Here is a 25275-nt window from a genome sequence, read left to right as displayed (position 1 = left end):
ATATTTTTTCTAGAGAAGGGGTTTCACCATGTTGGCCAGGCTGGTCTCAAACTCCTGACCTCGGGTGATCCACCCACCTCGTCCCCCCAAAGTGTTGGGATGACAGGCGTGAGCCACTGCGCCCGGCCGGTTATTTCTTTATTATGTAGTTTAGTCAGGAATTCATGAATTCCCTGAGAAAGGAGAGTTGTCACTTTTCTTCCCCAGAGTATCTCTGGGTGTTAGGAAACAGTGTTCAGCAGGTATTAGAAGGTGCCTAATAGGTATTTGTTGAAAGAACGAGTGAGTAAATGAATAAATGACCCCATGGTGTGTGGTGCTGGCCACGTCATTTGCGGCACCCCCTGCTCCCCAGATTCACTCACTGCCCACTCTTGCTCCCTGAGGCTGACCTTGGTGGACGGCGTCCCCCACCTGGTTGCATTTGACCCATGGAGGCAGTGGCTAGAGATCAGCAGGAAAGAATGAGGCGCTTCTCCTCTCGCCCTCTGCTGACCCTCACAGTCCCCGTGGGTTGCCTGCTGACCACAGCTCGTGCCCGGATGCTCCGCCAGGCTTTAGCTCCACTGGCTTCCAGGGAAAGCACCATTTCCTTCCCTCCCTTCTGCAACCCCGCGCTGGTAGCAGCTTCCCTCTTCTGCTGGCCTCTGGCTCTCCCTAACCTGCCCATGCTTCTGTGAACATGAACCACCTGGTCAGCTCTGCCTTCTGCTGGGACCCTGACTGCAACAGGTAGATATTATTATTATTATTATTAAGATGGAGTCTCGCTCTGTCACCAGGCTGGAGTGCAGTGGCATGATCTCAGCTCACTGCAACGTCTGCCTCCTGAGTTCAAGGGATTCTCCTGCCTCAGCCTCCCGAGTAGCTGGGACTACAGGCGTGCACCACCGCGCCCAGCTCAGTTTTGCGTTTGTAGTAGAGACAGGGTTTCACCACGTTGGCCAGGATGGTCTTGATCTCTTGAACTCGTGATCTGCCCGCCTCGGCCTCCCAAAGTGCTGGGATTACAGATGTGAGCCACTGTGCCCAGCCAACAGATATATATTATTGTTGCCACTCTACAGAATTGGAAACTGAGGCTCAGAGAGGTTATATATCATGCCCACGGTCACGCAGCAAGTCCCGACAGAGCCAGGGTTGAACCCAGGCTGCCTGGCTTGGAGCCCATGCTGCTGGCTTTCAGAGGGTTTTGAGCTCTTCTCCTCTGAGGCGCCCAGGACTGGGGTCAACGTGAAGGCACCTCAGGTGACCCAGGAGGCAGCTGAGATCTGGACCCCCTCGAAGGCACGCGAGTGCCTGTCATAGCTCTGGCAGTGACCACGAGCCCATCGGCCTCTTCCTCCTTGTCACCCTGTGAGAGCTGAGCGTGTCTCTGGGGCCTGGCAGGAAACCGCAGCCTGTGTGTGTTTCTGCTGCTCCGTCACGTGAGGCTGTGGGAAGCTGCCAGGAGGCTCAGGCGAGGCCCCTGCCACAGCCACAGTGGCGGCCTGACCTCACATTTCTTTCCCTTCTCTGAGTGAGCAGATGTGGCCAGTGCCCACCAAGTGCCAGGACCGTCCTGACACCCTGAGGGTGAGGGGGGCACCGTGGCAATATATCAGAGGGAGAGGGCACAGGTCCTGCAGCTCGAATACTAAGGCCGAGTCCCTTCTTGAGGGACCCCAGACTCCTTTCTCCTGCAATGGCGACCATTGCACTTGCTAATTTCACAAGTTTATCCTTTAATTTGTTTGCCTATCCATTGGTGGATGGAGCCACTAAAACATAGTTAATGAGCCTTTGTTTATTGCCTACACCTAAGAAAAGAGCTTTGTGAATCTAAAGCCCTGTGTGAAATGTAGTTCTCGGATGGGGGAGTCTGGGTACCTCCTACCACCACCCCGTGCAGCCTAGGCCAAGAGGGCCTTTGGTGCCATTGAAGGACTGAGTGAAAATCTGATGTATCTGAGGGCTCTGTGCCCTGCGGGGCGCCCCTGGACCCTACCCTGTCCCCTGTGACCATAGTCAGGGAGAAAGGCCCAACAGTGCACAGTGGCTAACCCAGGACCACATCATGTGTTCGGCAGAACAATGGCCCTCTCCTCAAAGAAGTCCGTGTCCTGATCCCTGTAGCCTATGAATATGTGGCCTCACGCACTCCTTATGTGAGAGGAACTTTGCAGATGTGAATAAGGGTCTTGAGATAGGGAGAAGGTGCTGCATTCTCCCAGGCAGCCTGACGTCATCACAAGGGTCCTTATAAGAGGTGGGCAGGAGGGTCAGAGTGAGAAAAGGGCGAAATGACACTGGAAACAGAGAGATTGGAAGATGCCACCTCTGTGGCTTTGAAACTGGGGAAGGGGCCACAAGCCAAGGAATGCAGGTGCCTCTGGAAGCCAGAAAGGCAATGAGGGACCAGGTTCTCTCCTAGAGCCCCGGAAGGAGCACAGCTGCACCCATAGCACAGCCTCCAGAACTGTAAGAGAAGAAATTTATGTTTTATATTTGATTATTTTTTGAGACGGAGTCTCGCTGTGTCACCCAGGCTGGAGTGCAATGGTGTGATCTCAGCTCCCTGCAACCTCTACCTCCCAGGTTCAAGCAGTTCTCCTGCCTCAGCCTCCTGAGTAGCTGGGATTACCACGCCCGGATAAGTTTTGTATTTTTAGTAGAAACGGGGTTTTGCTATGTTGGCCAGGCTGGTCTCAAACTCCTGACCTCAAGTGATCCACCTGCCTCAGCCTCCCAAAGTACTGGGATTACAGGTGTGAGCCACTGTGTCCAGCCAAAATTTGTGTTGTTTTAAGCCTCTGTGTTTGTGGCTATTTGTTGGAGCGGCCACCAGAAACTAGGACATCGGGCAAGGCTGGGACTGGAACCTGGGTCTCCTGCCACCCAGCCTCTCTGCCCGGGGTGGGACCCCTGTTCCATGGCCTTCCGTCCAGGGCTCCTGGGCTGTGAGATTGCCCGGGTGCTTCGAGATTATTTTTCCTTCCACAGAGTGCTTAAAATGTTACAAAGAATATTATATGTATAAAAGAACTTGACTAAGGGTGGAAAAACCTCTCCCACGCTCACCAGCGTCGCCGGCGCTCAATGGCAGAACTGGAGCCTGGAAGCCCCTATGGGCTCCTCCCCAGGCAAATACTGTTCCATCCTCCTGGAGGTGCTTACCCACCTGAAGCATGTGCTTTACAGTTTTACACACATTTGTGCCCACAGGGCACCTTTCATGGGACTCTCGTGCCAGCCAGGGGCATGTGAGGAAGATGGAGATCCTGTCCCAAACCCCAGGGCTGCAGCGTCTCCTGAGAGAGGTGAAAATGACCTCAGAAGCCAGTTTCTGATGACAGACCGGGCAGGGAAGCAGCTCTCAGCCTCTGCCTGGGGCTCCTGGAACACCTGCTACCTCAACTCTCAGGCCTCACCCCTGCCAGTCCGACCACCCCGCCCCCTGCAGCTGCTGAATGGTCCTTCCTCTTGACTTGCAGATCTGACCTGTGATTGAAAGGTAGTGTCTGTGTAGCATTTTGTGATTTGAAGGGGAAATAAAATTTTCTGAATAATAATGACATGACGTTTGTGTGTATTTTCCCCATTGTGTGCTCTGCTTTTCTTTTGCATTTTAGCTTCTCAGACACGACCTTTGGTCTCAGATGCTCAGCTTGGTGGCACCACTTCACATGCAGGGGCGGAAGGAGGTGGCTCCTCAGTCCTGGCCCTGCAGGGGTGAATTCCAGAGCATAACAAGCAGGAGCAGCTGTTGCTGTGCCATCCTCACCTCCTTCTCTTCCCTTCTAGAGTGGAAAGTCCCTGAAAGCAAGGATCTTGGCTCTCAGCTCTGTGTATACAGCACAGGGCTTGGCACACAGTAGGTGCCTGGTGAATATCTGGGGAATGAAAGATACCTTGCAGATTCATATAAATGCATCACCTGTGCCTCAGAGTCGAGCACCACATCTGTGCATCACTCCTGTGCACCACACCCGTGCACCACACCTGTGCATCACTCCTGTGTCCCACATCTGTGCACATCACTCCACACCTGTGCATCACTCCTGTGCACCACATCCGTGTATAACTCCTGTGTATGTACCACACCTGTGCACATCTGTCCACCACACCTGTGTGCCCCATCTCTGCATCACTCCTGGGCATCACACCTGAGTACCACATATGTGCACCACACCTGTGTGCCGAGCTCAGGTTGGCAAGTGGAGTGAGAGTAGCCTGTGGGAGCTGGAAGAGACTCGGACTCCAACCAGGCCTGAGGACCCCACCCTCTGCTCCCAGCCCAGGGCTGGTTAGGGTGGGGGAGCTTGCCCCTCAGCTATGTCTCTCTCAGGAGGTTCTGGGCTTGTTTGGACTCTGGAAGTGCCAGCTCCGCCTCGGGGGCTGATATGGTTGGGGTGTTTCTCTCCTCCAAATCTCATGTTGAAAAGTGATTCCCAGTTCTGGAGCTGGGGGCTGGTGGGGGGCGATTGGGTCATGGGGGCAGATCACTCATGAATGGTTTAGCACCACCCCCTTGGTGATAGTTCCATGTTTCGTTGGTTCACAGGAGATCTGGTTGTTTAAAAGTCTGGAATGCCCCCTCCTTGCCTTCTTGCTTCCACTCTTATTGGGTGAGATGCCTGCTCCCCCTTTGCCTCTCACCATGATTGGAAGCTTCTTGAAGCCTCCCCAGAAGCAGCTGCTGGCACCAGGCTTCCTGTCCACCCTGTGAGACTGTGAGCCAATTAAACCTCTTCTCTTTATACATGACCCAGTCTCAGGTATTCCTTCCTAGTAATGCAGTCAGACTAACACAGGGCACTGCCCCGTGTCACAGAATGGGAATGGAGCCCATTCTCACAAACAAGGTCGGGAGGGCCTTTCCCTGGGGCCCACCCAGACCTCTCATGGGGGAGAGTCTGCTCCCGCTCCCAGCCATCCCCCAGGTCTCTGGGTTTCTGACGGCTCCTACATGCCAGCAGCCCCTCTGTCTCACCCCTGAGCCCTACGGGAGATCCAGAGCCCCCGAGACCTCAGGGCAGAGTGTGGCCCCTCCGCCATGCCCACACCTGAGCCCTCCTGCCCGAGCATGTTTGGTAATTTTCCTGAACATTGGAGGGGCCCTGGGGAGGGCCCACGTTGTGCACCCCATGGCCCTCCCCCATCTCTGGGGAGCTCTCCCTCTCCAAACACCAGCTTGTCTTCCTGTGGGCCACAAAAGTTTCAATGTGATAGAACAACAACATCAGACGAGGCCGCTCCGGGACTGTGACGGGTCAGGACAAAAGCAAGACCCCCCGTCATCGTGTCTGAGCTCAGGCGGCTGCAGGAACATCATCCAAGCCACCGTAAGTCCAAACTCCCCGTGTCTCAGCAAACAGGAGTCAGGGCAGCTGCTTCCCCAGTCACAGCCTGAGCCTCACTGTGGGCTCCCTGCCACATAGACAAGGTTTGCTAAGACCCCAGATCAGGCCGGGTGCGGCGGCTCACACCCATAATCCCAGCACTTTGGGAGGCCAAGGTGAGTGGATCACCTGAGGTCAGGAGTTTGCAACTAGCCTGGTTGACACGGTGAAACCCCATCTCTACTAAAATACAAAACTTAGCTGGGTGGGCATGGTGGCGGGCGCCTGTAGTTCCAGCTACTTGGGAGGCTGAGGTGGGAGAATCACTTGAACTCGGGAGGTAGAGGTTGCAGCGAGCTGAGATCATGCCACTGCACTCCAGCCTGGGCAACAGAGCAAGAGTCTGTCTCAAAACAAAGAAAGAAAAAACACAAAAACACCCGGGTCAGAGAATGAGCCCAGCTTCCCGAGAGCATTCAATCCAGAGTGGGGCCCGGAGCTTGCACCTTCCCCAAATAGCCCAGCACAAGCCCAAACCCTCTACCAAGCCCTTCCCAGCCCCCCTTATTGAGCTGCCCCGTGCTTCCAATGGCCATGTGCTCCTTCTCACTGCAGCCAGGGATAGGTCCAAGCTGCCCACCCACAGGGCTGCTCCTGGTGATCCCTGGAGGGAGGGCTTTGGCAGTGAGGAGCCTCTCCTGGGGCCCCCAAGAGGCAGCCTTCTCCTTCTGTCCCCAGACTGTGGGGAAGAGGGCAGGAGAGGAGTGAGCAGCTTGTACCCCAGGCTGGTGGCTGTGCCTGTTGTCCAGTTGACCATCTGTGGCTGTGGTGACAGGACCCGGCAGGCTCGCTGGGGGAGGAGACCCAATCCTGGGCAGTGGGCATCCTTGCCAGGCTGGGCTGGAGGAGTGGGAGCTCTAGCAGAGAGCTGCCAGCCTCCTGGCCCTGTCCCACTGGCTCTGGCTTCAGCATAGACTCATCTGCTCCCAGTACTCGTCCCAGGGGAAAGCCAGGCTGCCTTCTGTCTTCTGCCTGGACCGCCGGATCCCACTGGCCACAGGGGCTGAGTCTTTGGTGCAGTTTGAGGAGTGTTTGCTGGGTGCTGAGCTCTGAGTTTGGGGCTGGGGTGCAGGTGGGAGTCGGACCTGCCTTGGGGACCTTCCAGGCCAGGAAAGCCAGAGCTGGAAGTGTGACGAAGGTTGTAATACCGGAAGCCAGAAAGGGTCTTGGGAGCTGGAGCTGGAGGCCTCCCCTCTCCTCCCAATAGTTCAGTAGCTTCCCTCAAAGAGCAGATCTCAGGTTTGGGACTCCTGGACCAGTGCGCATCCCACAGGCTCCCTTGAGCCTGGAACCTCTGGCCCTCCTTGCTCAAGGGTTCTGGGTGGGTGGGTTGCCTGCCTATGAGGGTCTGCGGCTCAGGTCCAGGCCCTGAGCCAAGGCAGCGGTGCTGGAGAGGATGAACTCAGCAGAACCCGACCTGCCGCGATGTGGGCCAGATTCTATTTCCTGAGGCCCTCATCCTGGGGACAGTCACTCACTCCTCCCCGTGGGAATGGCTCTGGCTGCTCTGCTGCCCCTCCCACACCACAGGGGGTATAACGTGGGGATAAAAGGAGTCTGGGCTGAGGCTTTTCACTTGCAGCCAGTCCCTGCCCCCCACCCCTCCAGTGTGCACTCCGAGAACCTGGCAGCGAGCCCCTGCACTCAGCCCAAACATCCTGTACCAGGGAGTGGGATTAGCCATGAGGTCGGCGGCCGGGCAGTCCCGCCAACAATCTGTCTTCAATTGCTGCTCTCAGGTTTCCCAACCAGAACAATCCTTGCCTGTGTAGGGAACCCAGGCTTGGTCTGCCTTAAAATAATTCAGCATCCTTGGTGGCCTTCTGGGTGAAGACAGCTCCTGAAGCCCTTCCCCCTTTCAGCCTTCCAGGACTACCCTGGACACCCCCTTTGCCAATTCAATGCTTTCTCCCTGGAGCCAAGCCCCGGGTGGTGTTTTGTAGACTCCTTAGCGTCTTCTACATGGATGATCAAGCTGTCAGGGCATAGAGACTGGTTAGGGCCTCTGGGATGAGGTGGAGTGGAAGTGACAAGAGATGACCTCCCTGCCTTGTTCCTGAGCCCTGGAGAAAGCCTGTAGTCTCTCATCATTCACTGTGACTTTAGCTGTAAGTTTTCTCCAGGCTTCTTTCCGGGTTGGTGAAGTTCCTTTCCATTCCTAATTTGCTGAAAGATTAAAAACATTGTTTTTGCATCTATTGAAATCAATTCTTTATTTTATTAATGAGGCAAATCACATTGACTGATTTCAAATATTCAAGTAACCTTACATTTCTGGGAGAAATCGCATTTGGCCAGGATTCTTCATCTTTTGTATATATTGGGAGATTCCATGGACTACAATTGTGTTGAGGCTATGTTGAGGGATACTGGTCTATAATTTTCTTTCTTTTTTCCCCTCCCCTCCCCTTCCCTTCCCTCCCCTCCCCTACACTTCCTTCTCTCTTTTGCTCTCTCCCCTCCCTCCCCCCCTCCCTCCCTCCCTCCCTCCCTTCCTTCCTTCCTTCCTTCCTTCCTTCCTTCCTTCCTTCCTTCCTTCCTGTCTCTCCTTCCTGTCTCTCCTTCTTTCTTTCCTGTTTCCAAAAGACTGGTTAAATTATTTCTTCCTTAAATATGTGCTAGAGGCTGGGTGTGGTGGCTCATGCCTGTAATTCCAGCACTTTGGGAGAGTGAGGCAGGTGGATTGCTTGACATCAGGAGTTGGAGACCAACCTGGCCAACATGGCGAAACCCCATCTCTACTAAAAATACAAACATTAGCCAGGTGTGGTGGTGCACACCTGTAATCCCAGGTACTCCGGAGGCTGAGGCAGGAGAATCACTTGAACCCGGGAGGCAAAGGCTTCAGTGAGCCGAGATCACACTACTGTACTCCAGTATGGGTGACAGAGTGAGACTCCGTCTCAAAAACAAAACAAAAAAAACAAAACAAAAAAAAATGTGTGCTAGAAAAGCCATTAGAATGAGTTTTCTTTGTGAGGTAGTTTTAATTACAAATCTAAATTTCCTTACTAAATATAAGGTCTTCAGATTTTTTAGTTACTCCTATGTCAGATTTGGTAAGTTATGTTTTTCAAGGAATTTATTACTTTTACATGTGTTGTCAAATTTATTGCTGTGAAGTTGTTCATAATGTTCCCCTATTATTATTATTATTATTATTACTTTTTTTTTTTTTTAAGACAGAGTCTCACTCTTCTGCCCAGGCTGGAGTGCAGTGGTGTGATCTTGGCTCACTGCAACCTCTGCCTCCCAGGTTCAAGCAATTCTCCTGCCTCAGCCTCCCGAGTAGCTGCGGTTACAGGCACCCACCACCACACCCAGCTAATGTTTTGGTATTTTTAGTAAAGACAGGGTTTCATCCTGTTGGTCAGGCTGGTCTTGGACTCCTGACCTCAGGTGATCCACCTCCCTTGGCCTCCCAAAGTGCTGGGATTACAGGTGTGAGCCTCTGTGCCTAGCCTCCCCTATTATTATCTTCTTAATGTCTATAGACTCTTATCGGGGGAAACCCCACCCTCGATATTTATTGTGGGTTCTATTTCTCTAAGTGTCTCAGCTGGTTTGAGAAATAAAGGGAAAGAGTACAAGAGAGAGACATTTTAAAGCTGGGTGTCCGGGGGAGACATCACACGTCAGCAGTTTCCGTGATGCTGCCCAAGCTGTAAAACCAGCAAGTTTTTATTAGCAATTTTCAAAAGGGGAGGGAGTGCACGAATAGGGTGTGGGTCACAGAGATCACATGCTTCACAAGGTAATAAAATATCACAAAGCAAGTGGAGGCAGGGTGAGATCACAGGACCACAGGATGGGGTGAAATTAAAATTGCTAATGCAGTTTCAGGCACACATTGTCATTGATAACATCTTATCAGGAGACAGGGTTTGAGAGCAGACAACCTGTCTGACCAAAATTTATTAGGTGGGAATTTTCCTCCTCCTAATAAGCCTGGGAGCGCTACAGGAGACCGGGGCTTATTTCATCCCATTGGCTTTGACCGTAAAAGGCAGCTGCCTTAAGGGCGCCATCTATAGACCTACCCTCAGGGCGCATTCTCTTTCTCAGGGATGGTCCTTGCTGAGAAAAAGAATTCAGCAATATTTCTCCTATTTGCCTTTGAAACAAGAGAAATACGGCTCTGTTCAGTCCGGCTCACTGGCAGTCAGAAGTCTTTTCTCTCTTGTTCCCTGAGCAGTGCTGTTATCCTGTTCTTTTTTCAAGATGCTCAGATTTCATATTGTTCAAACACATATGCTCTAGAAATGATTTGTGCAGTTAACGCAATCATCACAGGGTCCTGAGGCGACATATATCCTCCTCAGCTTACAAAGAAGATGACAGGATTAAGAGATTAAAGTAAAGACAGGCATAGGAAATCACAAGGGTATTGATTGGGGAAGTAAAACATGTCTATGAAATCTTAACAATGTATGTTCATCTGCCGTGGCTTCAGCTGGTCCCTCTGTTCAGGGACCCTGACTTCCCGCAACAGAATCTGTAATGATATCCCCTCTTTCTTTCCCAGTATTGTTACTTTGTGTTTTCTCTCTTTTTCTTGGACGATGTTATCAGGTTTTTAGTTACGCTGTTAATCTTTTCAAAAAGCCAAGGAACCGGGCCGGGCGCGGTGGCTCAAGCCTGTAATCCCAGCACTTTGGGAGGCCGAGACGGGCGGATCATGAGGTCAGGAGATCGAGACCATCCTGGCTAACCCGGTGAAACCCCGTCTCTACTAAAAAGTACAAAAAAACTAGCCGGGCGAGGTGGCAGGCGCCTGTAGTCCCAGCTACTCGGAGGCTGAGGCAGGAGAATGGCGTAAATCCGGGAGGCGGAGCTTGCAGTGAGCTGAGATCGGGCCACAGCACCCCAGCCTGGGCGGCAGAGCGAGACTCCATCTCAAAAAAAAAAAAAAAAAAAAAAAAGCCAAGGAACCAACAATTGGGTTTTGTTCATTTTTGTATTCGTTTACTATTGCTGCTGTAACACAGGACTACCAACTTAATAACTTCAGTCAACAGAAATTTATTATCTATGGTTTTGAAGGTTAGAAGTCTAACATGGGCCTCACTGGCTCAAATCGAGATGTTTGCAGGGCTGTGTCCCTTTCTGGAGGCTCTCATAGAGAATCCCTCCCCTGTTTCTTTCAGTTTTTAGAGGCTGCCCACATTTCTTGGTTCATGTGCCCTTCCCTCCATCTTCACAGCCAGCAATGGTGAGCTGAATCCTCTTCACATCTCATCATTGCCCTCTTCTGCCTCTATTTCTTTTTCTTTTCTTTTTTTTTTTTTTGAGACAGAGTCTGACTCTGTCGCCCGGGCTGGAGTGCAGTGGCTGGATCTCAGCTCACTGCAAGCTCCGCCTCCCGGGTTTACGCCATTCTCCTGTCTCAGCCTCCCAAGTAGCTGGGACTACAGGCGCCCGCCACGTCGCCCGGCTAGTTTTTTGTATTTTTTAGTAGAGACGGGGTTTCACCGTGTTAGCCAGGATGGTCTCGATCTCCTGACCTCGTGATCCGCCCGTCTCGGCCTCCCAAAGTGCTGGGATTACAGGCTTGAGCCACCGCGCCCGGCCTTCTGCCTCTATTTCTACTCCCTTTTTTTTTTTTTTTTTTTTTGAGAAGGAGTCTTGCTTTGTTGCCCAGGCTGCAGTGCAGTGGTGTGATCTCGGCTCCGTGCAACCTCCATCTCCCGGATTCAAGTGATTCTTCTGCCTCAGTCTCCCCCAGTAGCTGGGATTACAGGCATGCTAGATATATGTAGTATTTTTAGTAGAGATGAAGTTTCACCACCTTGGCCAGGCTGGTCTCGAACTCCTGACCTCAAATGATCCACTTGCCTCAGCCTCCCAAAGTGCTGGGATCACAGGCATGAGCCACCATGCCTGGCCTCTACTTCCACTTTTAAGAACCTTGTGATTACATTGGGCCCACCCAAATAATTCAGGACAATCTCCCTATTTTAGCAGCCTTAATTTAACCTGCAATCTTAATACCTCTTTACCATGAATTGTAACATGTTGACAGACTCTAGGGACATGGGCATCTTTGAGGGGCCATGGTTTTGTCATAATTTTCTCTATCTTTTTGTTTGTAATTTTATTCATTTTCTGTCTTATCTTTATTTCCATCCTTCTGCTTATATTGGGTTTAATTTAATCTAACTTAAGTTCAAATTATTTATTTATTTATTTTTTTGAGACAGAATCTTGCTCTGTTGCCCAGGTTGGAGTGCAGTGGTGTGATCTCAGCTCACTGCAGCCTTAACCTCCTGGGCTCAAGCCATCCACCCACCTCGGCCTCCCAAGTACCTGGTACTACAGGCATGTGCCACCACACCTGCCTACTTTCTAAATTTTTGGTAGAGACAGGTTTTTGTTGTGTTCCCCAGGCTGGTCTTGAACTCCTGCGCTCAAGCAATCTGCCGCCTCAGCCTCTCAACATGCTGGGATTATAAGTGTGAGCCACTGTGCCTGGCCTAATTTTTATTTTTGTTTATTTATTTTTTTGAGACAAGGTCTCAACTCTGTCACCCAGGCTGGAATCCAGTGGTGTGCTCATGGCTCATTGCAGCCTCTACCTCCTGAGCTCAAGTGATCCTCCCACCTCATCCTTCCAAAGAGCTGGGACTACAGGTGCACCCCATCACGCCTGGCTAATGTTTTAATGTTTTTGTAGAAACAGGGTCCCACTATGTTGCCCAGGCTGGTCTTGAGCTTCTGGGCTCAAGTGATCCTCCTGCCTCAATTTTATTTTATTTTTATTTTTATTTTATTTTATTTTTTGAGACAGAGTATTGCTCTGTCACCCAGGCTGGAGTGCAGTGGTGCGATCTCGGCTTACCGCAAGCTCTGCTTCCTGGGTTCATGCCATTCTCCTGCCTCAGCCTCCTGAGTAGCTGGGACTACAGGCGCCTGCTACCACATCTGGCCAATTTTTCATATTTTTAGTAGAGATGGGGTTCATCGTGTTAGCCAGGATGGTCTTGATCTCTTGACCTCGTGATCCACCTGCCTCGGCCTCCCAAAGTGCTGGGATTACAGGTGTGAACTATCACGCCCGGTCTATTTTATTTTTATAGCTCCTTTTATATATTTTTTGAGACAGAGTCTTGCTCTATCACCCAGGTTGAAGCACAGTGGTGGGATCACAGCTCACTGCAAACTCTTCCTCCCAGGTTCAAGTGATTCTTGTGTCTCAGCCTCCCGAGTAGCTGGGATTACAGGCATCCACCACCAGGCTCGGCTAATTTTTGTATTTTTAGCAGAGGTGAGGTTTTGCCATGTTGGCCAGGCTGGTCTCTAACTCCTGGCCTTGGTCTCCCAAAGCACTGGGATTATATGTGTGAGCCACTGGATCTGGCCTTTTATACCTTCTTTCAATTATTGAGCTTGTTCTTTTTTTTTTTTGAGATGGAGTCTTGCTCTGTCGCCCAGGCTAGAGTGCAGTGTCCGGATCTCAGCTCACCGCAACCTCTGCCTCCTGGGTTCACGCCATTCTCCTGCCTCAGCCTCCCGAGTGGCTGGGACCACAGGCGCCCACCACCTCGCCCGGCTAATTTTTTGTATTTTTAGTAGAGACGGGGTTTCACCGTGTTAGCCAGGAGGGTCTCGATCTCCTGACCTCGTGATCCGCCCGTCTCGGCCTCCCAAAGTGCTGGGATTACAGGCTTGAGCCACCGCGCCCGGCCTTTTTTTTCTTTAGACAAAGTCTTGCTCTTGTTGTCCAGACTGGAGTGCAGTGGTGCAATCTCCACTCACTGCAACCTCAGCCTCCCAGGTTCAAGCCATTCTGCCTTAGTAGGAGTTGCTGGGGTTATAGGCGTCTGCCATGATGCCTGGCTAATTTTTTGTTTTCTGTTTTTTTTTGAGCTGGAGTTTCGCTCTTATTGCCCAGGCTGGAGTGCAGTGGCGCAATCTTGGCTCACTGAAACCTCCTCCTTCTGATTTCAAGCGATTCTCCTGCCTCAGCCTCCTGAGTAGCTGGGATTACAGGCATGTACCACCATGCCTGGCTAATTTTTGTATTCTTAGTAGAGACCGGGTTTCATCATGTTGGCCAGGCTGGTCTCCAACTCCTAACTTTGTGATCCACCTGCCTTGGCCTCTCAAAGTGCTGGGATTACAGGTGTGAGCCACCGTGCCTGGCCATTTTTTTTTGTAATTTTAGTAGAGATGGGGTTTCACTATGTTGGCCAGCTGGTCTCGAACTTATGGCCTCAGGTGATCCACCTGCCTCGGCCTCCCAAAGTGTTGCAATTATAGACGTAAGCCACTGCGCCCAGTCAATTACCACCTTTTAATTGGAGCATTCATTCCATTTACATTTAACATAGTTACTGACATAGTTGGATTTAGGCCCACCACCTGTTATTTATTTTATTTTCATCTTCATCAACCCCTTCATCATGTCCCAATTCTTCTTCCTCCTCACTGATTTCGTCTTCACCTTCCTCACAGTCAACATCTTCATTTTCTTTCTTTTTTTTTTTTTGAGACGGAGTCTCGCTCTGTCGCCCAGGCTGGAGTGCAGTGGCCGGATCTCAGCTCACTGCAAGCTCCGCCTCCCGGGTTGACGCTATTCTCCTGCCTCAGCCTCCCGAGTAGCTGGGACTACAGGCGCCCGCCACGTCGCCCGGCTAGTTTTTTTGTATTTTTTAGTAGAGACGGGGTTTCACCGTGTTAGCCAGGATGGTCTCGATCTCCTGACCTCGTGATCCGCCCGTCTCGGCCTCCCAAAGTGCTGGGATTACAGGCTTGAGCCACCGCGCCCGGCCGAGCCTACCAGTATTTTTAAAGGGTCTTTTTGCTGAATCTAAAATTCCAGTCTGACAGTCCCCTGCTGTCCCCACCCCCTGCACTGCTTTAAAGACATTGTTCCATTGTCTTCTGGATTCTCTTGTTTCTGATGAGTAGCAAGCTGTCATTTTTGTTGCTATTCTCCTGTATGTTATACGCCGTTTCTGTCTGGCTGCCTGTAAAACTTTCTCCTTAGTTTTGGTTTTTAGCAGCTTAGCTAAAATATGTCTATGTTGGTTGCTTTGTATTCATTATTTGAATTTTTCTAAACTTCTTACATCCATGGGCTGATGTTTTTGCTAGATGCAAACTTGCATTGTGGATAATTGCATTTGAAACATTTTTAGTCATTATTTTCACTTTTTTTTCATTTGTTTTTCTGTCTTCTATCTATCTGTCTTTCTTTTTTCTTTTTCTATCTTTCTTTCTTTCTTTTTTTTTTTTTTTTTAGATGGGGTCTTGTTCTGTCGCCCAGGCTGGAGTGCAATGGTATAATCTTGGCTCACTGCAACCTCCACCTCCTGGGTTCAAGTGATTCTCCTGCCTCTGCCTCTGAAGTAGCTGGGATTACAGGCATGTGCCAAGATGCCTGGCTAATTTTTGTATTTTTAGTAAAGATGGGGTTTTACCATGTTGGCCAGGCTTGTCTTAAACTCCTGACCTCAGGTGATCCACCCCTCTCGACCTCCCAAAGTGCTGGGATTATAGGCGTGAGCCACCATGCCTGGCCCTGTCTTCTATCTTTCTAAGACTAATATTTGTTGGATTGTTTTTTTTTTGAGACATTGTCTCACTCTGTCACTCAGGTTGAAGTGCAGTGGCATGATCACGGCTCACTGCTGTCGCTACCTCCCAGGCTCACATGATCCTCCCTCCCACCTCAGCCTCCCAAGTAGCTGGGACTACAGGTGTGTGCCACCATGCCTGGCTCATTATTTTTCTTCATAGAGATGAGGTCTTTCTATATTGCCTAGGTTGGTGTCGAACTCCTGAGCTCAAGCAATCTGCCCGCCTTGGCCTCCCGAAGTGCTGGAACCACAGGCGTGAGCCACCATGTCTCTCCCATATTAGTGTTCTAATTCAAACAACACTCTTCTTACTCAGCCCTCGATGGAGGCGGCGTTCTGGGGGCACCACACCCCCCAGGGTCCTTCTATCTCTGCCTCTGTCCTCTCCTGGCCTCCCTTCAGAGGCTCTCCAAAGCCCTTCTGGTCCAGCTCCTGTCCCTGAGCCACCGACACCTGTTCTCCTGGAGAAGGAAGAAGGCGGCCTGGCACCTTTATCTGGGTGTTCAGTGCCGGGGCTGCCAGGGTCTTAGCATACTCACTGCGTCCATCTGTCTCTGGCATGCACGCCACCGCTCGCTCACACGCCCAGTTGTTTACCAAGAAAGACCAAGCAGAGTAGCAGAGAGATTCCTGGGGGAGGAATCAGGGCATGAATGGGTGTCCACTTCTCGTCTGCCTGTCTCTGTCCGTGCAGTCTAAAGCAAGTCATGCCACGTCTCTGAGCCCAGGATTTCCCTCCCGATTCTGGGATGAGAGGAATGATGTTTCCTTCCTGAAAAGCTGGGAGGATTGGATGAGGGAGCAGAGACTGGGAAGGCCTGGCCTGAGATGTCCACTGAGCCAGCCAGCCTTGGCCCTGGAGGCCATCTCCCCAGGCTGGAGGCTGGGGACCCCCATGAACCTCGGGTCAGCAGCATTAGTGAGAGGCTTGGGCTTAGATGGGAACAACCTCCTAGACATCAGCAGAAAGCCAGTCAGGAGGATGTTAAGTTGGGGAGGTGCAGCCTGAGGTCTGGGGCCCAGGTCCCCACCTGTGTGAGCCAGGGGTAGGATTGGCCCCTCTGAGTAATTGGGGAATCTAAGGCTGCAGCTGTCCTTCTGGAAAAGCAGACACAGCACTTCTGCTCTGTGTGTGTGACCTGCTGCAGCCCCCGCCCTGCCCTCTGAGGTCCTCCCCTTCCTTGACCCTCTTGACTGAGCCTGGTGAGGACGCGGCCCTTGTTTCCCATCCCTGGGACTGGAACCCTGACTGTCTCCTCCTTCCCTCCCTCCTTCCTTCATTCCTTCCTTCCCCACTTACCTACATCTAGCTGCAGACCTGTCTCTCCAAGCCTCAGGCTCCTTACTTGTAAAATAGACTAAGCTGGGCGTGGTGGCTCACACCTGTAATCCCAGCACTTTGGGAGGTCAAGGCGGGCGGATCAGTTGAGGTCAGGGGTTCGAGACCAGCCTGGCCAATGTGGTGAAACCCCGTCTCTACTAAAAATAGAAAAATTAGCCTGGTATGGTGGTGCGTGTCTGCAATCCCAGCTACTCAGGATGCTGAGGTAGCAGAATCATGTGAGCCCAGGAGGCGGAGGTTGCAGTGAGCTGAGATCATGCCACTGCACTGTAGCCTGGGTGACAGAGCGAGACTCCATCTGGAAAAAAAAGATAACTTGTAAAACAGACTAACGTTATCTACCCTGAACATTTGTCATAGGGATGAAATCAGACTCTGGCCACAGAGCCTTGGGGCAGGGGCTGGCACCTGGTGGGCACAGTGTGGACTGCTTCACATGTGCCAGTTCAGGGAGCTAGGCACAGGGGTCTCTGCCCTTGCTGTTGAAGAGGTAGCCCCTTTTCAACAGGTTTTTAAAGACAACAGCACTTAAGACTGATGAGGGGCCGGGGGCCGTGGTTCCTGCCTGTAATTCCAGCACTTTGGGAAGCCAAGGCAGGAGGATGGCTTGAGGCCAGGAATTTAAGACCAGCCTGGGCAACATGGTGAAACCCCATCTCTACAAATAATATAATAATAAAAAAGCTGGGAGTGGCAATGCATGCCTGTAGCTCCAGCTATTCAGGAGGCTGAGGTGGGAGGACTGCTTGAGGCCCAGGAGTTTGAGGCTGGAGTGAGCTGTGATAACACCACTACACTCCAGCCCAGGTGACAGAGCCAAAACCCTGTATCTAAAAAAAAAAAAAAAAAAAAAAAAAAAATTGGCCAGGTTTAGTGGCTCATACCTGTAATCCCACTTGAGGTCAGGAGTTTGAGACCAGCCTGGTCAACACGGTGAAATGCTGTCTACTAAAAATACCCAAATTAGCCAGGCGTGGTGGTGGGTGCCTGTAATCCCAGCTACTCAGGAGGCTGAGGTGGGAAAATCGCTTGAACCTGGGAGGCAGGGGTTGAGATCATGCCACTGCACTGTATCCTGGGTGACAGAGCGAGACTCCGTCTGGAAAAAAAAAAGATAACGTGTAAAATAGACTAATGTTATCTACCCTAACGTTACCGCACCGCTGCACCCCAGCCCAGGCGACAGAGTGAGACTGTCTCAAAAAAAAAATAAAAGTTGACTATGATGGGAATCTATCAGAGGAAATGATGTAGATTCCAGGGCTGGGAGTTCCAACTATGGTCAGACAGGAGACCTGGGGGAGGTGGCTGAAGGATGCTGCTTGTTTAAAATCAGCTTGCTCCCCATTTCCCTGCCCCGCCGGTACTGCTGAGCCCTGCTCTGCCGCCGTCTCCCCCTTGTCCTCCCCCATCTGCTGGTCTGACCTCACTTTGGTAGAAACTGGTGACTAGCTCGGGAGGCCACTCTCAGGCTGGAGCTAACTCTGACTAACTGCTTCTAACTCGCTTGGCCTTGAGAAAGCCCTGCCCTTCTCTGCACTGTCAGCTGAGAGGGTCGGGCCTAGACAGTCTAGCTTCTTTTTTTTTTTTTTTCCGAGACTGAGTCTCGCCCTATCACCCAGGCTGGAGTGCAATGGTGAGATCTTGGCTCACTACAACCTCTGCCTGCCGGGTTCAAACAATTCTCCTGCCTCAGCCTCCTGAGTAGCTGGGATTACAGGCAGGTGTCACCATGCCTGGCTAATTTTTTGTATTTTTAGTAGAGACAGGGTTTCACCATGCTGGCCAGGCCAGTCTTGAACTCCTGACCTCATGATCCCCGCCTCAGCCTCCCAAAGTGCTGGGATTACAGGCGTGGGCCTGGCTGACCCAGCCTGTACATGCCCAGCCTGACAGTCCAGCTTCTTAAGTTTTGAAATCCGTGGAACCCTTTTTTCAATCTTGGGTGGAAGTCAAATATGTAGCAATGACATGGGAGCATTTATAAATATTTTAATCAACTGGTGTAAACATTTCCCCTACAAGGGGTGGTGGATGCCACCATGACACTGTAGCCAATTATGGCACAGGGGAGACCCGAAATAAAGGCACAAGAGATGGGAGGGTCCCGGATCCCGGCGTAGCCACTGGGTCTTGGGTCCTGTTACTCACCATCACCGTGGAGCCGTGGAGGACGATGCTTTCTTCCCGCCTCATGTCTTCCTGTGTGTGTTTGGAGGAAGCACCAACTGCTCTTTGCCCCAGATGGTCTTTTCGCGGATTTTGCAGAGTGATGCGTTCGTTTCCTAGGGCCGCTGAAACTAATTACCCAAATTGGGCAGCTGAACACTACAAAGGTGAATCCGCTCACAGCTCTGGAGCCAAAAGTTCAAATCAAAGCGACGACAGGGCTTCACTCCATCTGACGGGTCCACGGGGGGGGTCCCTCCTGGCCCCTCCAGGTGCTGCTGATGGTTGTCCATCCTGGGCTTATCCTGATTTGTGGCCGCATCACTCCAGTCTCTGCCTCTGTCTCATGCGGCCGTCTTCCCACGGCGTGAATGAGTCCAAACTTCACCCCCTCACAAGGACGGCACTCATGTTAGATTGAGCGCCCACTCTACTCCAGGATGACCTCGTCTTGACTTGGTGACATCTGCAAAGACTATTTCCAAAGACAGTTGAATCTTGGACAACTTGGGGGTTAGGGGTGCTGACTTCCTTGTGCGGTCAAAAATCTACTTGTAACTTTGGACTCTCCCCAGACTTAACTACTAAGAGCCTGCTATTTGTTTGTTTGCTTGTTCTGAGATGGAGCCTCGCTCTGTCTTCCAGGCTGGAGTGCAATGGCGCGATCTCTGCTCACTGCAAGCTCCACCTCCCGGGCTCAAGTGATTCTCGTGCCTCAGCCTCCCGAGTAGCTGGGATATGCCCATCGAGACCCGCATCCCAGGCTCTGTCATTACCTGGCTTCGACGGAAGCATTTCCCACATTCCCCTGGCTGCTTTTGTCTTTACATTTTACTTTATTCAACAAACTCTAACCAAAAACTCCATTCCTCTCCTTCCTAAATCGCATGCATGCACTCACTGACCCAGGCCCAGTGGTGGGCGCTGGGGGTTCACACACAGTTAAGTCAGGTCCCAGGCCCATTGGTCACCACAACCATAGCCCCTGAGGGGAGATGACGCCCGGGCTCCAGTGAAGAGGGGAGAAGGCGGCCTGAAAAGGGGCTGCTGGGCTGGAGCCAAGGCTGGGGCAGGCAGCAACCTCGTACAAACTCTGGCACTGTGTGAGGAAGTCACAGTTTAGTTTGTATACACCATGTGGGAGGGGTTGTTGCCCCATTTCACAGCTGAGAAAAGTGAGGCTCAGGCGGGGCACAGTGACTCACCCCTGTAATCCCAGCACTCTGGGAGGCCGAGGCGGGTGGATCACTTGAGGTCAGGAGTTCAAGACCAGCCCGGCCAACAGGGTGAAACCTCGTTTCTACTAAAAATACAAAAATTAGCCAGGCATGGTGGTGTGCACCTGTAATCCCAGCTACTCAGGAGGCTGAGGCAGGAGAATTGCTTGAACCTGGGAGGTGGAGGTTGTAGTGAGCTGAGATCACACCACTGCACTCCAGCCTGGGCGACATGGTGAAATCCTGTCTCTACAAATAATACAAGAATTAGCCTGGTGTGGCGGTGTGTACCTGTAGTCCCAGATACTGGGGAGGTTGAGGTGGGAAGATTACTGTTGACGCTACAGTAAGCCAAGATCGTGCTACTGCACTCCAGCCTGAGCAACAGAGCAAGACCCCAACTCAAAAAACAAACAAACAAACAAACAGAAACAAAAAAAGGAAAGAGAATATTGTTTTAATTTAAAGAAAAAAATATTTTAAAGAAAAGAGGCTTCGAGAGCCCGGCAAGCCAGAGTTCCAGAGAATATCTGTAACATCTGTGAACCCTCCAGATTCAGGCGCAGTCACCCCGCCCCTGAGAAGCTCACAGCCAGGGGGCCTGCGTCGCAGGGCTCTCCCTGTTCTGCTGCTGAGCCCTGCCCCTCCATGGACCCATTTTGAAAGCATGGTAACTGAGGTTCATAGAGGCAGCATTAGAACCTGCAGCTTCCTACTTGGAAGCCCTTGCTCTGCATGAAGCCATCCCCATTCCTGGCAGCAGTTTTCCATCTTCCAGGTTGACTATTGGTCCAAGCATTTTGCATCCATTAGCCTGGCTGGGGTCAAACTCAATGACTCTATGGAGCCTGTAAGGAAATGGGGAGGTGGGCTCAGAGCAGCCACCCTTTCTGCCCCCGAGGGGGTTAACTGCCAAAACCTGAACATCAAGGTCAGACCGGGGCTGTCGGGTCCAGATATCTCCTAATCATGCCTCTGGAGCTCTGGGAGTCCCCAAGGGGCCCCTGGCATTGGGGGAGGGAGCAGGCAGGGCTCTGGGCCCACCTCAGTTTTAACAGAACCATCAGATGAGCTGTGGGATGTCAGCAGGATGCCAGCTGTTCCCTGGCGTGGCACTCACCCTCATCTTGCCTTCCCACATGCCCATGCCAACCTGGTGGCAGATCCCAGCCCCTCTCAGGGTCACCCCCAGTCCCCTGCACAAAGTGTCAGTGAGCAGGGTGAGCTCGGCTGAGGATCTGTGGCCCAGGCCAGGAGGGGCTCTGCACACCCACCACATGGCCAGCAGGGACAATATGGCCAGCAGGGACAATGCCCCCTTAGCGTCTCCCTCCCCGACCCCTTCCCGACTCCTCAGAGCCTCCCGGACAGCTCTTGCCACTCCTCCTCGCTGCCTCTCTTCTCTTTCCTCCTCGAGTTTCACCCCCACGATTCTCACACTCTCCTCCTCTGTAAGGTTGTAAAGCCATTCCCTCAGCCACAGGTCCTACTCACCAAGAACTGTGAAGGACGTGAGATTGTACCCTATTTGCGAGGTAAGAAAAGAGCCTGCCTCCGTTCCATAAATTCTGGCAGAAGATATGAGATTCCTGGGTCAGAAACAAGAAACAGTTCATGACCCACGGCAGCAATGGGAGCCACAGTATCTACATTTTTATGGGCCAGTTCCAAGAATAACACAAATAGGGCCCAATGGCAGCTTTGTACTCAGTGGATTGTGTTTTAGGGGAGGAGTCTTAAGTTCAGAGAACCTGAATCTTGAGCTCAGAGAACCTGAATCTTTTATCACAGGTGGTGAGCGTGCCTGCCGTTTACTCTGCAGAGAAAATGTAGCTCCAGAGTTGCAGGCTGTTTACTTATACTGTGTTGACTTTCGTCCTCCAAAAATTCCTGGCCACCTGGAAGCTATGAATGTGACCTTATAGTTGGTCCTCGAACCACATGGACTTGAACTGCTTGGATCCACTTATATGTGCATTTTCTTCCACCTTTGCCAAACCTGAGACAGCAAGACCAATCCTCCTCTTCGTCCTCCTCCTCCTCAGCCTACTGAACAGGAAGATGACAAGGATGGACACCTTTATGATGATCCATTTCCACTTACTGAATTGTAAATCCATTTTCTCTTATTTATGGTTTTCTTAAAGCATTTACTTCTCTCTAGCCCACTTTATTGTAAGAATACAGCGTGTAATACATACAACATACAAAGTATGTGTTAATTGACCATTTACGTTATCAGTAAGGCTTTCAGTCAATAGCAGGCTATTAGGCCGGGAGTGGCGGCTCACACCTGTAATCCCAGCACTCTGGGAGGCTGAGGTGAGTGGATCACTTGAGGTCAGGAGTTCGAGACCAACCTGGCCAACATAGTGAAACCCCATCTGTACTAAAAATACAAAAAAAGTAGCCTGCCATGATGGCACATGCTTGTAATCCCAGCTACTTGGGAAGCTGAGGCAGGAGAATCGCTTGAACCTGGGAGGCAAAGGCTGCAGTGAGCTAAGATCATGCCACCGCACTCCAGCCTGGGTGACAGAGTGAGACTCTGTCTCAAAAAAAGAAAAGAAAAGGAAAATGTACTAACACAGTATACTATGGTGGGTAATTGTGTGCACCCAGCTTTATAACCGCAGTCATCTGGAATACCTGGATGAACAACCTAAGTCTTTTGATAAGACCGTTCAAAATCTGTGATGGGTCACCAGTGCCTATGCACTCATCCAAAGAGCTGAGATCTGGAGAAACTTTACCTTTTCCAAGTGCAGATGTACAAAAAGGATATCACTTCATTGAGGAAGTTTCAACATTTTTACATCACACACACACAGAGTGCTCACACACAAAGTCAACGCTGGGATAATGCACTTTGGTGGAGTCAAATTTGCAAAAGATGCATAAAATGCAAAAGAACTCTCTAAAAGTCTCTATGCAATTTATACTTCCAGGATTGGAAAGGATGGAAAGATTAAATCCATAGCATAACAAATTGTAAAAAACAATGCCGATAATTTAGAAGAGTGAATGAAAAGAAAACCTAAACAAAGAAAAAGAAAAGAAAAAAGAAAGCTAATACACTAAAAAGGTGACTCAACATGAAAACATGTATTACTCGGATAGATTATGGGCTATTGTTCAGAGACAGTCCATAAAAGCTGGCCGACTTTCATCATTATTAACTATAGTTTGAAGTCTTGCATCTCGATGAGTAGCCACTTTTTTTTCTTTTCTGTTTTTTTTTGAGATGGAGTCTCACTCTGTCACCCAGGCTGGAGTACAGTGGCACAATTTTGGCTCACTGCAACCTCTGTCTCCCGAGTTCGAGCGATTCTCCTGTCTCAGTCTCCCAGGCAGCTGGGACCACAGGCTACTACCACCACACCTAGCTAATTCTTGTATTTTTAGTAGAGATGGGGTTTCACCATATTGGCCAGGCTGGTTTCGAACTCCTGACCTCATGATCCACCTGCCTCGGCCTCCCAAAATGCTGGAATTACAGGCGTGAGCCACTATGTGCAGCTGCGTTTTTTTTTGTTTTGAGACGGAATCTCGCTTTGTTGCCCAGACTGGAGTGCAGTGGCGCAATCTCAGCTCACTGCAAGCTCTGCCTCCCGGGTTTATGCCGTTCTCCTGCCTCAGCCTCCCGAGTAGCTGGGACTACAGGCGCCCACCACCTCGCCCAGATAGTTTTTCGTATTTTTTAGTAGAGACGGGGTTTCACCGGGTTAGCCAGGGTGGTCTCCATCTCCTGACCTCGTGATCTGCCTGTCTCGGCCTCCCAAAGTGCTGGGATTACAGGCTTGAGCCACCGCGCCCTGCTTTTTTTTTTTTTTTTTTTTTTTTAAAGGGTATGCCTCTTCTGTGAGAATATGTCTGTGTTCATTTTCTACATGGCTCTGCGCTTTATGAAATTTTTCTGTGATTTGACATACACTGACATGGATGGGCATTCTATCATTCCACGTGCACTCACATACAGACCACAGATTTGGTGGTCACAATACTGCCCAGGCTGGAGTGCAGTGACGCAATCTCAGCTCACTGCAACCTCCCCTTCCCGGGTTCAAGCGATTCTCCTGCCTCAGCCGCCTGAGTAGCTGGGATGACAGGTGCCTGACACCAGCCCAGCTAATCTTTGTATTTTTAGTAGAGATGAGGTTTCACCTTGTTGGCCAGGTTGGTCTCGAACTTCTGACCTCAAGTGATCTACCCGCCTCGGCCTCTCAAAATGCTGGGATTACAAGCATGAGCCACCACGCCTGGCCAGCCGTATGTGTCTTCTCATCCTACGATGCGCATAATTGTATTCAAACCAGTCAGAAACATCAGTGGCTTCTTCAGGCAAATGTGGCCTTATGTCTTTAAAAGCTCTTGGAGGCACAAGAAAAGAAAAATAAAAAAAAAAAAAGAAAAACTAGAAATAAAAAAAAAATACGTAAAAGCTCCTGGAATATTGTCAGCTGGAGGGAATGCCAAGGCAGGCAAATGACAATTTGTTTTCTTTGAGACAGAGTCTCGCTCTGTCACCTAGGCCAGAGTGCAGTGGTGTGACCTCAGCTCATTGCAACCTCCGCCTCCCAGGTTCAAGTGATTCTCCTGCCTCAGCCTCTTGAGTAGCTGGGATTATAGGCGCCCGCCACCGTGTCTGGCTAATTTTCGGATTTTTAGTAGAGATGGGGCTTCACCATGTTGACCAGACTGGTCTTAAACACCTGACCTCAGATGATCTTCCTGCCTTGGCCACCCCAGGTGTTGGGATTACAGGCATGAGCCACTGCGCTGGGCCAAATGACACATTTTTAAGCTGAAGTTTTTGTGGTTGCTGTATCAAGTGGCCCATTCAGTTATCTGAATTTTCCACCAAATGCATTAGGCTGAATCAAAAAAACCAAATTTTATTGGTAACACCTTGCCATTCACTTTTAGAAGCCTTAATCACCTCTAATTCCAAATCTGTCATGACTGGGGGAGTCAATTAGATGTTAGGAATTTTAGACTTTAGGGATTTAGACTTCAGAGATTTTGATCTTTCGGGATTTCAGCATTTGGGATTATGGTGCTTAAGATAGTCATTAGGGATTAGGACCCAAACCCCAGACCAAGATGTAGCACGTGGCAAGCACTCATGAATACATATGGGTTGAATGACAGCTGAAGGGGAGAGCTGGCCCTAGGCTGTGGGCCAGCCAACTCTGGCTCTGTATCCTGGCTCTGCTCCCAGGGAGCTGTGTGATTTCAAGCAAGCCTTTTACCTCCTTGACCCTCAGTTTCCTCATCTGTTAGATGGGGATAGAGGCCAGGCACCATGGCTCACACCTGTAATCTCAGCACTTTGGGAGATCAAGGCGGGCGGAACACTTGAGGCCAGGAGTTTGAGACCAGCCTGGCCAATATGGTGAATCCACAGCTCTACTAAAAATACAAAAAAATACAAAAAATTAGCCAGGCATGGTGGCAGGCACCTGTCATCACAGCTACTCAGGAGGCGGAGGTTTTAGTGAGCCGAGACCACGCCACTGCACTCCAGCCTGGGTGACAGAGCAAGATTTCGTCTCAAAACAAACAAACAAACAAAAGGGACAGAA

The 25275-nt window shown here is 50.8% G+C and overlaps 1 long non-coding RNA gene across 1 annotated transcript; it reads right to left on the bottom strand.

The window, feature by feature from the left end:
* Positions 1–7023: 7023 nt before the first annotated feature.
* LOC111548871 lies at positions 7024–16388 on the bottom strand. The gene is made up of 3 exons (XR_002733542.1): positions 16263–16388; positions 15502–15592; positions 7024–7547 (listed from the first exon to the last, which is right to left on the bottom strand). It is a non-coding gene; the product is annotated as an uncharacterized LOC111548871 (long non-coding RNA).
* Positions 16389–25275: the final 8887 nt, after the last annotated feature.

The sequence above is a fragment of the Piliocolobus tephrosceles genome, chromosome 19 (assembly GCF_002776525.5).
Source record: "Piliocolobus tephrosceles isolate RC106 chromosome 19, ASM277652v3, whole genome shotgun sequence".
In the NCBI taxonomy this organism is placed as follows: domain Eukaryota; kingdom Metazoa; phylum Chordata; class Mammalia; order Primates; family Cercopithecidae; genus Piliocolobus; species Piliocolobus tephrosceles.
The sequence above is the reverse complement of the archived record's forward strand: the minus strand, read 5'-3'. Positions and strand labels throughout refer to the sequence as shown.